The sequence below is a fragment of the Amborella trichopoda genome, chromosome 10, assembly GCF_054954075.1.
Source record: "Amborella trichopoda isolate Santa Cruz 75 chromosome 10, AtrichopodaSantaCruz75HAP2 v2.0, whole genome shotgun sequence".
Classification (NCBI taxonomy): Eukaryota; Viridiplantae; Streptophyta; class Magnoliopsida; order Amborellales; family Amborellaceae; genus Amborella; species Amborella trichopoda.
Window position 1 is genome coordinate 10,911,145 of NC_142345.1, and position 12,253 is coordinate 10,923,397.

A 12,253-nucleotide genomic window follows, 5' to 3' on the forward strand; every position below is an offset into this window, starting at 1 on the left:
TGTTGTATTATATTAATATACAACCATTGTACGAAATCATTGTCCATATCTAATCTTGCCTTCCAAAAATTGGAGGGTTTCGGTGCAATCTTTGGATCTTTTATTAAGTACATGGAGAGAGTTAATTTTTTTTTCTGAGGTCATTTGTTGGATTTTGGAGATCACATCCCCAGAATTTGAGATAAAAAAGATTTCTCGAAGGTTTTGCACAGAGTTAATAGTATACTCCAGTGGGAGTATAAACTTTTTGACTTAAAAATTTGCCCTTTTTATTTTGATTATAATTATTATATGTTGTAGCAGGATTAGCAGCAGTGCTTTAAGGCTATAGTGTTTCGTACATGGAAGTTTATGAGGTGCTACACTAGTGAATTGGTAATCATTTAGCTGGTTTTAGTGGAGGTGTGTGCCGTACATTTTATTATCCTTGTCCGAGCAATAAATGGATGGTGATGTGAGACGTAAGGACTCCGTAGAGAACGAAATGAATGATTGGACGGCTAAGATCAGTGTTGTCATATTTGCTTAAGAGTTTTTTACTGTTTGGTGAGAAAAATGAAGTAATTATGTGCTCTGGTCAATTTGAAAGAAGACTTCGTACTATTGTTTTTTTTTTAATTTAATATAAATAAATTAAATATTTATATATAAAATATAGAAAAATTTAAAATAAAAAAATTTAAAAAAGTCATTTATATAGGTATTTATTTCTGATTGAAGCAGCTCGAAACTTCGGTCGAACTAGACTCGAAGCAGGCCGAAGCAGCAGCACCTTGCTTCTCTTCACTTGGGTTTATGCTTAAAATCCGAAAGGCTTTTCAGCCTCTTTGGCCGAAACGAAGAGAATTTAATAACATTGGCTAAGACCCTTTGAAATGGAATACCCATCGAACGCAACACCACACTTATGGGCAAAAAGGAATGGTGTTTTCGCCCAAAGGCTCGACATCGTCCGAATTTTTCGAACAGCAAGGATTAAAGACCGCCACGTACCTAGTATGTTCATGGCGGTCAAATAGTCACGGACATAGCAAGTCTGTGGCAATCAAACAGTCATAGATATAACAAGTCCGTGGCGGTCAAAAAACACGTGGAACTGCCACGGATCACACGCCGTTTGTTGCAGCTTTGTTCAATAAATCGCCATGGACATAACATGTCTATGGTGAGGCACAACACACACACATGCACACACACACACACACACACACACACACACACACACCCACACACACACACACACACACACACACACACACACACACATATATATATATATATATATGGAAAAGTCCTCCCAACGCCTATAAGCGAAAATGAACCGTGATTTCGCCTACCCTCATCACCATCTAAAGTTCATTGCATGGTCACGATTGTCCGGTAGTGTTTCACTTTTCATTTTGTTTCTATAAATCGTAATAACTTGAAATTTGAAGTGTATGTACATCTTAGTGAGACGAACCTAATAAAAATAAAAAACGCCCTAGAAAATGCTTCTCTATCCCAATTAATATAAGCTGCCCATTTTAGATGGTTAGATATAGGCCTCAAAAGAATTTTTTTTTTATTCCCAAAATTTTTGTATAGTTTTTTATTATTAGATTAATAATACTAAAAAAAAAAAAAGTGATTTTTTATTTGTTAAGTCCTACATCTTGAAATTCACCAAATGGATGATCGAGATTTGTTGTTGGAGTGTATTAATTTTTATCATATCTAGAGTGAAAATTGAATTTTTTTCGTTCGGTAGGATTGATTATGAGATGAAGAGAATGTGTATGCAGAATTTAGAGTCATACAAATGCCAAAAACATAGTTTTCTAGAGGTGTGGTTGCGATATACTACTATACAACCGTTGCATAAGATCATTCCATATATATATATATATATATATATATATAATCGTTGCATGAGATCATCCCTATATATATACTTGTCATTGAGCGTAGACTATTCTATCAACTCATGAGCTGACAAGATCTTTCCTCATATGGGATTATATAGTATGATACCATTTATCTTTGGTATAAGGAGGTCACAATTGGTACTAGTTGGTACTAGCCTGAATTTTTGTCAAATTGGATGGCTTGCAGTGTGTCACAAAGTTCGAAAAAGTTTTTTTTGAACTTTAGGTATAATCAATGACATATTTACGACCATGTAATTCGAAATTTGATGGAAAAGAAAGATTGTAACATCCATGTATCAAAAGTAAATAGTCTCTTTGTTGTGTGTATAAAGAGAATGAACAATGTTTTTGCCTATGGGTTGCTGCCGTCTAATTTTTTTGGACGATGTGGTCGATTTTTCATGCGAAACCGCAATGGCTCTACGAGAGTCGAAGCCGTTGCCGGATGAAAATACTGTACACTTTCGCCCCGTAGCATTTGTAAGAGTTTTCCTCTCTGTCTGTATACTTTCGCCCTGTAGCATTTGTAAGAGTTTTCCTCTCTGTCTGTATACTTTCGCCCCATAGCATTTGTAAGAGTTTTTGTCTATCTCCCTGTATACTTTCTCCCCCGTGGCATTTGTACAAAATACAATCGTGATCATTTAATCGGCTCAAATTGAATATGGACTGTTGGCTAATGGGCCTATGCCAGTATTATATATATATATATATATATGGAAAATTCATCCCAATGCCTATAGGCGAAAATGAACAGTGATTTCGCCTACACTCATCACCTTCTAAAGTTCATCGCATGGTCACGATTGTCCGGTAGTGTTTTATTTTTCATTGTTATTTGTAAATAAGAATGAACTGAAATTTGAAACGTGTGTACATCTTAGTGAGGTGCACCTAATTAAAATATAAAATAAATAATTCATGAAAAACAAATTGACCAAAATACCCTCGAAATATTTCGGGGGTATTTTGGTCAATGTTTTTCATGTAAAATAGTTTTTTGATAATTTTTGTTGATTCACCTATTTTTGATGAGCGCACACTCTAAATTTCAGGTCATTCTGATTTGTAGAAAAAAAATGAAAAATTTGTGAGTAGATTTAGAGTAATCCTTGGTTGACTCGTTGGCAAGCCGCAAAAATGATACTCAATTATATTTAAAAACTAAAAATTACAACTTGTGCTTCCAAGCTGACAACTTAGAGGTTATTGGGTACTCTGATACATACTTTACAAGAGACCCGGGTGATAGAAAATCAACCTCATGATATGTATTCCTCTTTGGACGTGGATGTATTTCTTGGTCTAGCAAGAAACAAGATTGTGTAGCTCGGTATACTATGGAAGCCGAGTATATTGCTTGTAGCATTGCTACAACTTATGCTGTCTAAATTAAACACTTTACAAATGATTTGAAGCTGGATATAACCAATAGACCTGTTAACTTTTTTTGTGATAATCAGGCTGCTATATCAATTAAAAATGGAGCTTATAGTTCCAAGGGTATGCACATTGAAATTGATTATCATTATATTTGTGATATTATTTGAAAGAATGAAATACTTGTAAGTTATTTGTCATCTTCATATATGATTGCAAACCTTTAACAAATGGATTGAGTTCAAAAATATTATCAAAGAGTGTAGTTTTGATGAAACTTAGAAATATCTAAGTCAGAAACTCCCAAATGTGATATTTTTTCTTTGATGTCTTGGTCATGAGAAGAAAATCCGCATTAACGTGAAAAACCCCATGACATAACTTTGGATATTTTTTGTTATGAGATGTATAACCGCACTAGTGTAAAAAGCCTCATGACAAAGATATGCTCATAAATGTTAAACCCACTAAGTGGTAAAGACATTATGATATTTCAATATATCTGGCCCTCATGGCTAAGTGGGAGCTGTTGGTACGTGTGGATGGCCATGGGGCCTTTAAATGTGCTATATTTATCTATTTTTATCTTCATCATATAGTTTAATTTTTATCAATAAAAAATGGCCTTCTTAGAGAGAGAAGATGCCATTATCCAAGGGGTAGAAAATAACTACCCACCTCCCAGGATTAGATGGCATGTTTCTTAGAGATTCCAGGAAGAAGTCGAACGTTGGAGAACGGCCTCCTCCCATCCCTCTTTAAAATGGGTTTTATGGCTATGAAGAGATATACAGAATATCACAGAGTTCTCATTGTTCTACGATCCCTAGTCTCATGACAGTGCCTTCAATTCCTGCGAGCTTGGTGTTTTGCTTCTCTTTCCATAAAAAGTCCAACAATCTCAGAACTCACACAACATGTACGACATTACGTAAATCTCAGGTATCAGCGAAAATGATCAAACTCCTAGCATATGCCTCATGCATGCTAGAAATAAGGCACATGCTATCCTACTCTCAAAGTTGCCTCAGCCTGAGTGCTGTAGCAACAATAAAAAGGTTAAAAATATATAAAAATACAAAAAAAAAAGAAGGAAATGTATGTTTAAAATAAGACTAAGCAAAACACATCAAAATGAGATTAAAAAAAGTAGTAAAAAAATAGATTTTTAAAAATCAACTTATGACTGGAGTATTTTCAAACTAATATAAAAAGGATGAGAAAATGTAAAAATAAGTATTTATAGCGAAAATATGTTCTAATCATTGCCAAAATGATAGAAAACATAAAAAAAATAAAAAATAAAAAAATCACAAATAAATTCCTTAGTTTGTTTGGGAGCTTTTATATTTTTTTGAATTTTTTTAGATAAAATATCTCGACACCCCCTATTTTTAGGTTTCATTTCAGAATAGACCAAATATTTTAAAAGATATCCTGGGGCATAAAAATTGTAAATTTTATTTCTTCTAACCCCCTGAGCTACTTTAAACATGTTTTTTTAAGCCAAACAAATATAAAAGGATATGGCTTTTCTAAAAGCCATCCTCCCACAGTTCTCTCTCTTTCTCTCTCCGCGCACCCTTTATCTCTATGTCTTTCCCATATATAACTCTTCTCTCTCTCTCCTCCCTCTCTCTCTTCATGTTTCCTATCTCTAACCCTTCACTTTTTCTCCTCCCTCTGTTCATGTTTTTCATCTCTAACCCTTCACTCTCTCTCCTCCCTCTCTCTTCACGTTTTTCATTTATCCTCTCACTCTCTCTCCTCCCAAATACACAGTAAGTATACGGAGAGAAAGATATGTGTTTCGATAAACACAAGAAGAGAGATAGGTGTTTGGTGATGAGAGCTTACTGGGAGGAGAAAAAGAAGTATTTGGACAAACACAGGAGGAGAGAGATGTTTGGTGGTGAGAGGTAACTGAGAGGGGAGAGAGAGAGGTATTTGGATAAACACAAGAAGAGAGAGGATGTGTTTGGATAAACACGGGAGGAGAGAGAGTGAAACACGCAGCAAAAGAGAGAAAGAGTAAAGTTTGGGGTATATAAATGAAGAGAGAAGGGATTGGGTTTAGAAAGAACATGTCTTTTCACATTTATTTAGGTTAAAAAAATATTTAAAGTGCCTTGGGGGTTGGAATATATTTTTTGAAACCTTGTGTTTATTAAGAAATAAAATCTAAACATAAGGGATATGGAGATATTTGAAAGAAAGACCTATGTGATCTTTTACCAAGGAATACATTTTTTTTTTTTTTTTCCCTTTCTTTTTGGCAAAAGATCACTTACAGGTAGTCTTTATTATAATAAGATAAATTTCAAAATAAAATCAACATAACAATAAAAACAAGATCTTATCAACTTGATGTCATTGAAACAACTATGCACTCTGCTTGAGAATAAAATATAAGATTGCAAGAAACAAAAGGAAAAGTACTGGAGATTACCTCAATCGGGCTTATTATACCCCACACCGAGTCACCACCATCTGATGGCGTGGGATTAACAGTCTAGCTTCAATCTCAAACCAGAAAAGCAAATTTCGGCCAAGCCACACCAATAGAACATGAACGCCTTTGATCACAAACTCAAAGCCTAAGTGAATTCTCTTAGCAACCTAGTTTTGAGAGAGATGGGTCCTCTTTTTGTTAAACCCTAAAACCCTTTGCCGTAAATCCATATTTGAGAGATAGGAGAGAAAAACTCTATAACCTAAGCCCTTATGTTCTTTCACAATATGGGAGAGAGAGATCAAACATGAGAGAGATAAACTTTCTTAAGAGAGAAACATAGAAAGATAAGGTGTAACGATTTTTTTTTATAGAGACAATCCCTTTTTATAGGCTTTAAATAAGATTAGGTTTTTTTAGGGTTTTCTTTGACTTGCCTCTTCTTGTGAGATTGAACATAGACCGTCGATCAAGGGTGACTTGTGGGATGAGAGATCTGCGCCATCCATTCCATAGATGGGTCATCAACATTATGGAAGGTGCATGAACCATTATCCCCTTTTCCCAAACCATTTTCCCATCAATATATTTAAATAAAATAAATATCATGCATTCTATAAAATTGCACGATCTATGTCACATATTCCATAAGGATATGTCAAATAATATCAAGTAGATAAATACTACCAAATATAAATAAAATAAGATCCATATCAATTCAAATTGACCATATCCCTTTAAAACAAACTTGCTACAAAATAGATAAAGCCACGGTCAATATATCCCGTCCAAGATTTGACCACATGAAACAAATCAAATTAACTTTATCTTAAAAGCAAACAAGGGAATCCAAAGAGGGTGGGGCGTGCCACCATTTTGTGGCACATGTGGGCCCCCACCCACATGCTACATGGTGGGCCCATGTGCACTATGGGCCCCAATAGAATATTATAAAAAAAATATTATTTTTAAAATTGAATAAAACAATTTAAAATATATATTTGAATTTTTATAACTTTGTAAGAACAATAACTGTATTTTTATAAGTCTAAAAATCACAAATAAAATATTGAGAGATACATAAAAATTCAAATAATAAAACTAAAATCATTTCAATAATAAAATGAACACAATTAAATTAATATGATGGGAAAATGATCCATATAGTTTTAAGAATCCAATCTGTAATAACGGGGTACTCCACCTTCAATTGTGGACTACAGACCACACTAGCTTTATCGAACCGACCCAGTATTTCCCATGACCCACAGTCCAAGCAGGGGCTCATTAGCAGGTTACCAAAGTCAGGTCGATAAATCAAGGGGTCGCAAGCTTAGTCTGCGGATTACAAGTCCTCCCCTAGAGTCGAGTTAAGGTCACCACGACCTGATGCGACCACAGCTCTATGGGGCATTGGGGTATCTCTCGTACATATATACACTTCACCCAAAGGTGGATATCTGGCTTTCCCGAATGATCTATCAATATGCATTCCGTGTGATGACACATGGATGAGGCTTTGGCCATCGTCTCTGTAGGCCACCATCACACACAAGGGTCAAACAGTTCTTCGGCTCACTCGTCCGGGCATGTTCTCCGACCTCATCAAGGGCTAACCCATAAACCCTCATCGGTTTGTCTTCATGCCCAGGTAACATGGGTTTTTCCCAACCGACTAGCCTAGATCGTTAAGCACAGATCGGTATCAGCAAACCATCATTTGCTTAGTATGATCCACGAGGGACCACACTCCCACTGAGTTAATCTGCTACTATATCATTTCATTTTACAAGTACTCATAAGGCCTTTAAAGGCAACATAAACCCAACAATATTTTCCCTTTTTTTTAATATCCTCGAGTGAGACACCTAACTCAGGGCGAGTGTTTGGGACTCGGACCGAGTAGTTAAACACTGTTTCCATGTAGACTCAATCAAACACATCACAACATTCTCATACTATTGCTAATGCACCAATGACCCAACTGGAACATATGGTGCTCAACCATGCATATGTGAGAAAAGGAAGACCAACCAATCGGTTTTGGCCCTTAGAGTCACTCATAGGTTTCTCTTTACGTATGCCATTATGGGACGCTACAAATCCCTACAAATATAGAAGAGGACAAGCGATACATATTGTATATTATGAGACCATTTATTTTTTAGTATAAGAACGTAATAATCATTATTAGTAATCGTATGTGAGGTTTAATCGATTGAAGTGACTAATAACATTTGATAAATTTATTCGGACATTGTACTTAGCCAATGACACATCTCGAACTACTTGATTTTACATCCAACGGTCAATAATAATTGTGATCTTCATGTATCTAAACTAAACCGATGTTAAGGACGAGACCCTTCAGAGCAATTGAGACTTTCACTCACTAAAAGGGGAAACCACCCAAAATCTTCATTGGAATCGCTTCTCTACAAAAAACCAGCCTCTTAATTTACAGGAGGCACATCCATGGTATTTCTCTTCGTAGGAAGCTCTCTTCTCTCTAAGGGGAGGCCTTGCCTTTGGAGCAGAGGAGGCTCAACTTCTCTCTTTAGAGGAACCCACCTTTCCCATATGGTGATCTAACTAGAGCACACTTAATTTTTCTTCTTTCATCCTATGTATATAAAGTTAGGAGTTCACACTAAATAGGAATAAGAACCAAGAGATATATCCAAGAGTTCTAATCTTTTTGAATTTATATTTCTTATAGAAAAAATGTTCAATACCGATCTCAATCCCACATAATATGGGATATCCTAATGTAGATGATTTTGGATATCATCATATCTAATAATCTTCATATTGATATCAAATCACTTGCGCACCATGCCAACATCTATTGGAAAGCTTTATGAATTCTTCATCTTTTACCAAATAAATTTTTCATCATTTTTATTGGAAATATAGTACTTGACATCGTATTTCTCCTTCTCAAATAAAACACTCGCGTATTTTGTCGTGTGCTTTTCTTCAACTAAATACACAAACGCTAGCCGTGTACCTAACCATGCGCTCTGATACCCCTTGTTAGGATTTAAGAGGCATCTTAGATGCGAAAACATGAATCTCAAAAGTTAGATCCCGTCAAGATCGTGTACTTATCCAGCTAAAAACAAAATAGGAGAGAGCACAAACCATAATACAAGAAATAAAATATAAAATACACTCCACAAGAACACAAAGATTTATGTAATTCACCCAAGATGACTGCATCTACAACACGATAAACTAAAATCCACTATACCAATGAGAGTTACATTATAAATTTTGGGACAAAGAGTTACCTCTCTAATCATCGATAAAACCCAGTCGAGCAAACCCTTTTAAACCTACTCTCCTGATAGTCACGATCCGTCGATCTCTCATCTCATTTCCATAGCTAAACCACTGTTCAAGAAGAGACCCATCTCTGTTCTACAACTAAACTGCTATTCAATAAGAGATCCTTGTGAGCAACTGAGATTTTCTTTCACTAAAAGGGGAAACTAATCAAAACCTTCATGGGAACCGTTTCTCTATAAGAAACCAACATCTCAATCTCCATGATGCACATTCAGGGTGTTTCTCTCTATAGGAAGCTTTTTTCTCTGAAGCAGAGGAGGTACAACTTCTCTCTTCAGAGGAAGTCATCTTTCCCATGTGGAAACCCAAATAGGGGACACTTAATCTTTTTTCTTTCATCCCATATATATATAAGGTTAGGAGTCCACAATAAATAGGAAACTTCCTATAAGTGTTAAATATATCTCAATAATTAAAAGATATATCCTAGAGTCCTAATCTTTTTAAATTTCTATTTCTTTTAGGAAACTTATCAATATCAATATCAATCCTACACAATATAGGATTTCCTAATGTAGATGATTTTGGATATTATCATATCCAATAATAAATTGTCATCTAGCAATGAACAATACTTTAGGTTATGCTCTCTGCTAGGAGCATAACTTAAATTATCATTCATTTTAGGTGAAAACCTATTGGTAGCTTTTTCCATATATATCATTGGTTATGTGGATGGTCTCCTATGTTTATTTTGGTAATGTGCACTAGCGCGTGCTGCTTGAAATTCAATATGTATGTGGTTTGGTATTGTGGCCATATGCTGTGGATGCTTGAAATGTGTAAAAGCATTTTTTGATGGTTTAGATTGAACCAGCCTCATCGAAGGGCAACAATGGATTTTTTTTTATTTTTAAATTTTTATAGAAAATAATATTAATATGAAATTTGGGCTATATTTTCATTTTTATAAGTACAAATTAATAAAAATGATAAAAAATATTTTGAATAAAAAATATTAATCAAAATAAAATTAAAAGGTGTTTTGGCTATTTTTATTTCAAAATATTTTTAATCGTTTTTATTTAGTTATATTAATAAAAATAGACATATAACTCAAAATTCAAATAAATACCTTATTTAAATAAAAATAAAAAAAGAAAATAAGAGACAACATTTTGGTCATTGGATATGGCGATGCTTTTCCTATGCACAAATGAGTTGCTGGAGGGAATTTGATGGGCTATTTGAAATTTGACCAAAAGAATTGATGAATTTCAAAATCAGATTCAATATAGGATTGAGATGTTAAATGACGTAATAGCATAGCAGCAGCAGTGTCGCAGGCTATCATGTTCCTATCAAAAGCGATCTAAAAGTTGGATGGGGTATGTATGAGTGGCTGACTCATATGTATACTGCGGCCCCCCACTAAAATCGATTTAAAAGATGAATTTTTTATTTAATTTTTTTTGTAGATTCATCTTTTAGGCCAAGATGATCATGAATATGACAAGAAAACAAACTTTTAAAGTTTAAAATATATATTTTTAATATTTTTTATGCACCGTCCATACACTATAGAGGCATTTGTGAGTCGCGGGCTCTTGTGCCCACTGATGCATGAAAAGTTTTTCCTTAAAAAGTTTATGAAGTCGGTGGAAGTGATCATTTACCTGGGTTTAGTGGAAGTGGCAGTAACAAATTATGATTATTGGAAAGGACCTGGTTTTTATGCTGCCAAGCCTGCATATGTAAAAATACGGGCCTCTTAATAAATCTGTTTTTGACATGGATTTTAAGACATAATTTTTAAGGACATGTAATCTCCAATATGGAGATCATGAAAATAAATAAATTTTTAAAATTAAAAATAATAATTTTAATAAAAAAACATTTGGACCGTTAATTTCTATTATTTTTAGATGGAACACCTACTAGAATCATCTTTAAAATGGATGTTTTCCATTATTTTTAGATGGAACACCTACTTGAATCTATTTAAGATGGATGCTTTACACTTTCTGGATAGCAAATGTAGAAATGCAGTCCAGCCCTATGAAACGATTTTTCTATTGGAAAAGTATGGTCATAATGGCTGTCATTATTGGATCACTAAATGGGTGGCGACGATGAGAGGTAAGAACTAACAACACGGTAAAGCATTACGTGACCATCCACCGATTGGACACCTACAAACATTTGGAGGATGATGTTATCCCGTGGCATGAGAACTTTGTTTTGATGAACTTGGGATTTGGATTGTGAGTTTGTGACATTCATATTACCTGAGGAAAAGTATCATTCCACATCATGGTAACATAGCATCCATCTACTGGTTTAGATTAACCTAGGCCATATTTAAAAGTCAGAAATGAAAATTTTTTTAGTTTTAATTTTATTTAGAAATTACTTTTACGTGAAATTTGGGATGCATATTGATTTTATAAAACGAGATTGTATACCATTTACTTTTTATACAAGATGGTCACAATTATGTTCAACCATCCAATGTGAAATCTGATAGCTTGGTTATATCATAAAGTTGAAAAAAATTTCTTTTGAAGTTTGGAATAAATGCATCCACCTAATTTTACATTCAGTGATCAAGATTAATTGTGATCACCTTGTATCAAAGATAAACAGTCTCATTATATACTTTTCCTTATAAGATGTATGAAATAAAAATAAAAAATAAAAAATATTTTAAACAAAAAAGAAAAAAATTACCCTTGAATATTTCAAATGCATTTTGGTCAATTATTTTTTTCAAAATTATCTTTTATTATTTTTGTTAGGTGGGCAACGATTCATTTATGCACCAACTTTTATCTCAATGATATTTATAAAAAATAAAAATAAAAATAAAAATAAAAAGAAAAACTAAAAAAGAAAATCACTTTGTAGTTAGGGCTAAGTTTAATCGAATTGTTCATGAGGGCTTGTGCACCGTTCGAACCCCCACATCATGTGGATGCTGTACCATCGCATTTCTTTACAAGAAGCCTCTAGTAACTTGGAAGAAGGGAAAACATGTTACCCTTGGTATGACACTCATGCCGGCTTTCCTCCATCCAGCCTTATCTTTCCACCATCCAACCTTATCAACAGATGGTGGGTACCTACTCTTTTATCTAAAAGTTTGTCCTAAAGTTTTTGTTTTGACGAATGTTACAAGCTTTCCAGATTCGTTTCGTGACCTTTTTCAATTTGATGAGAA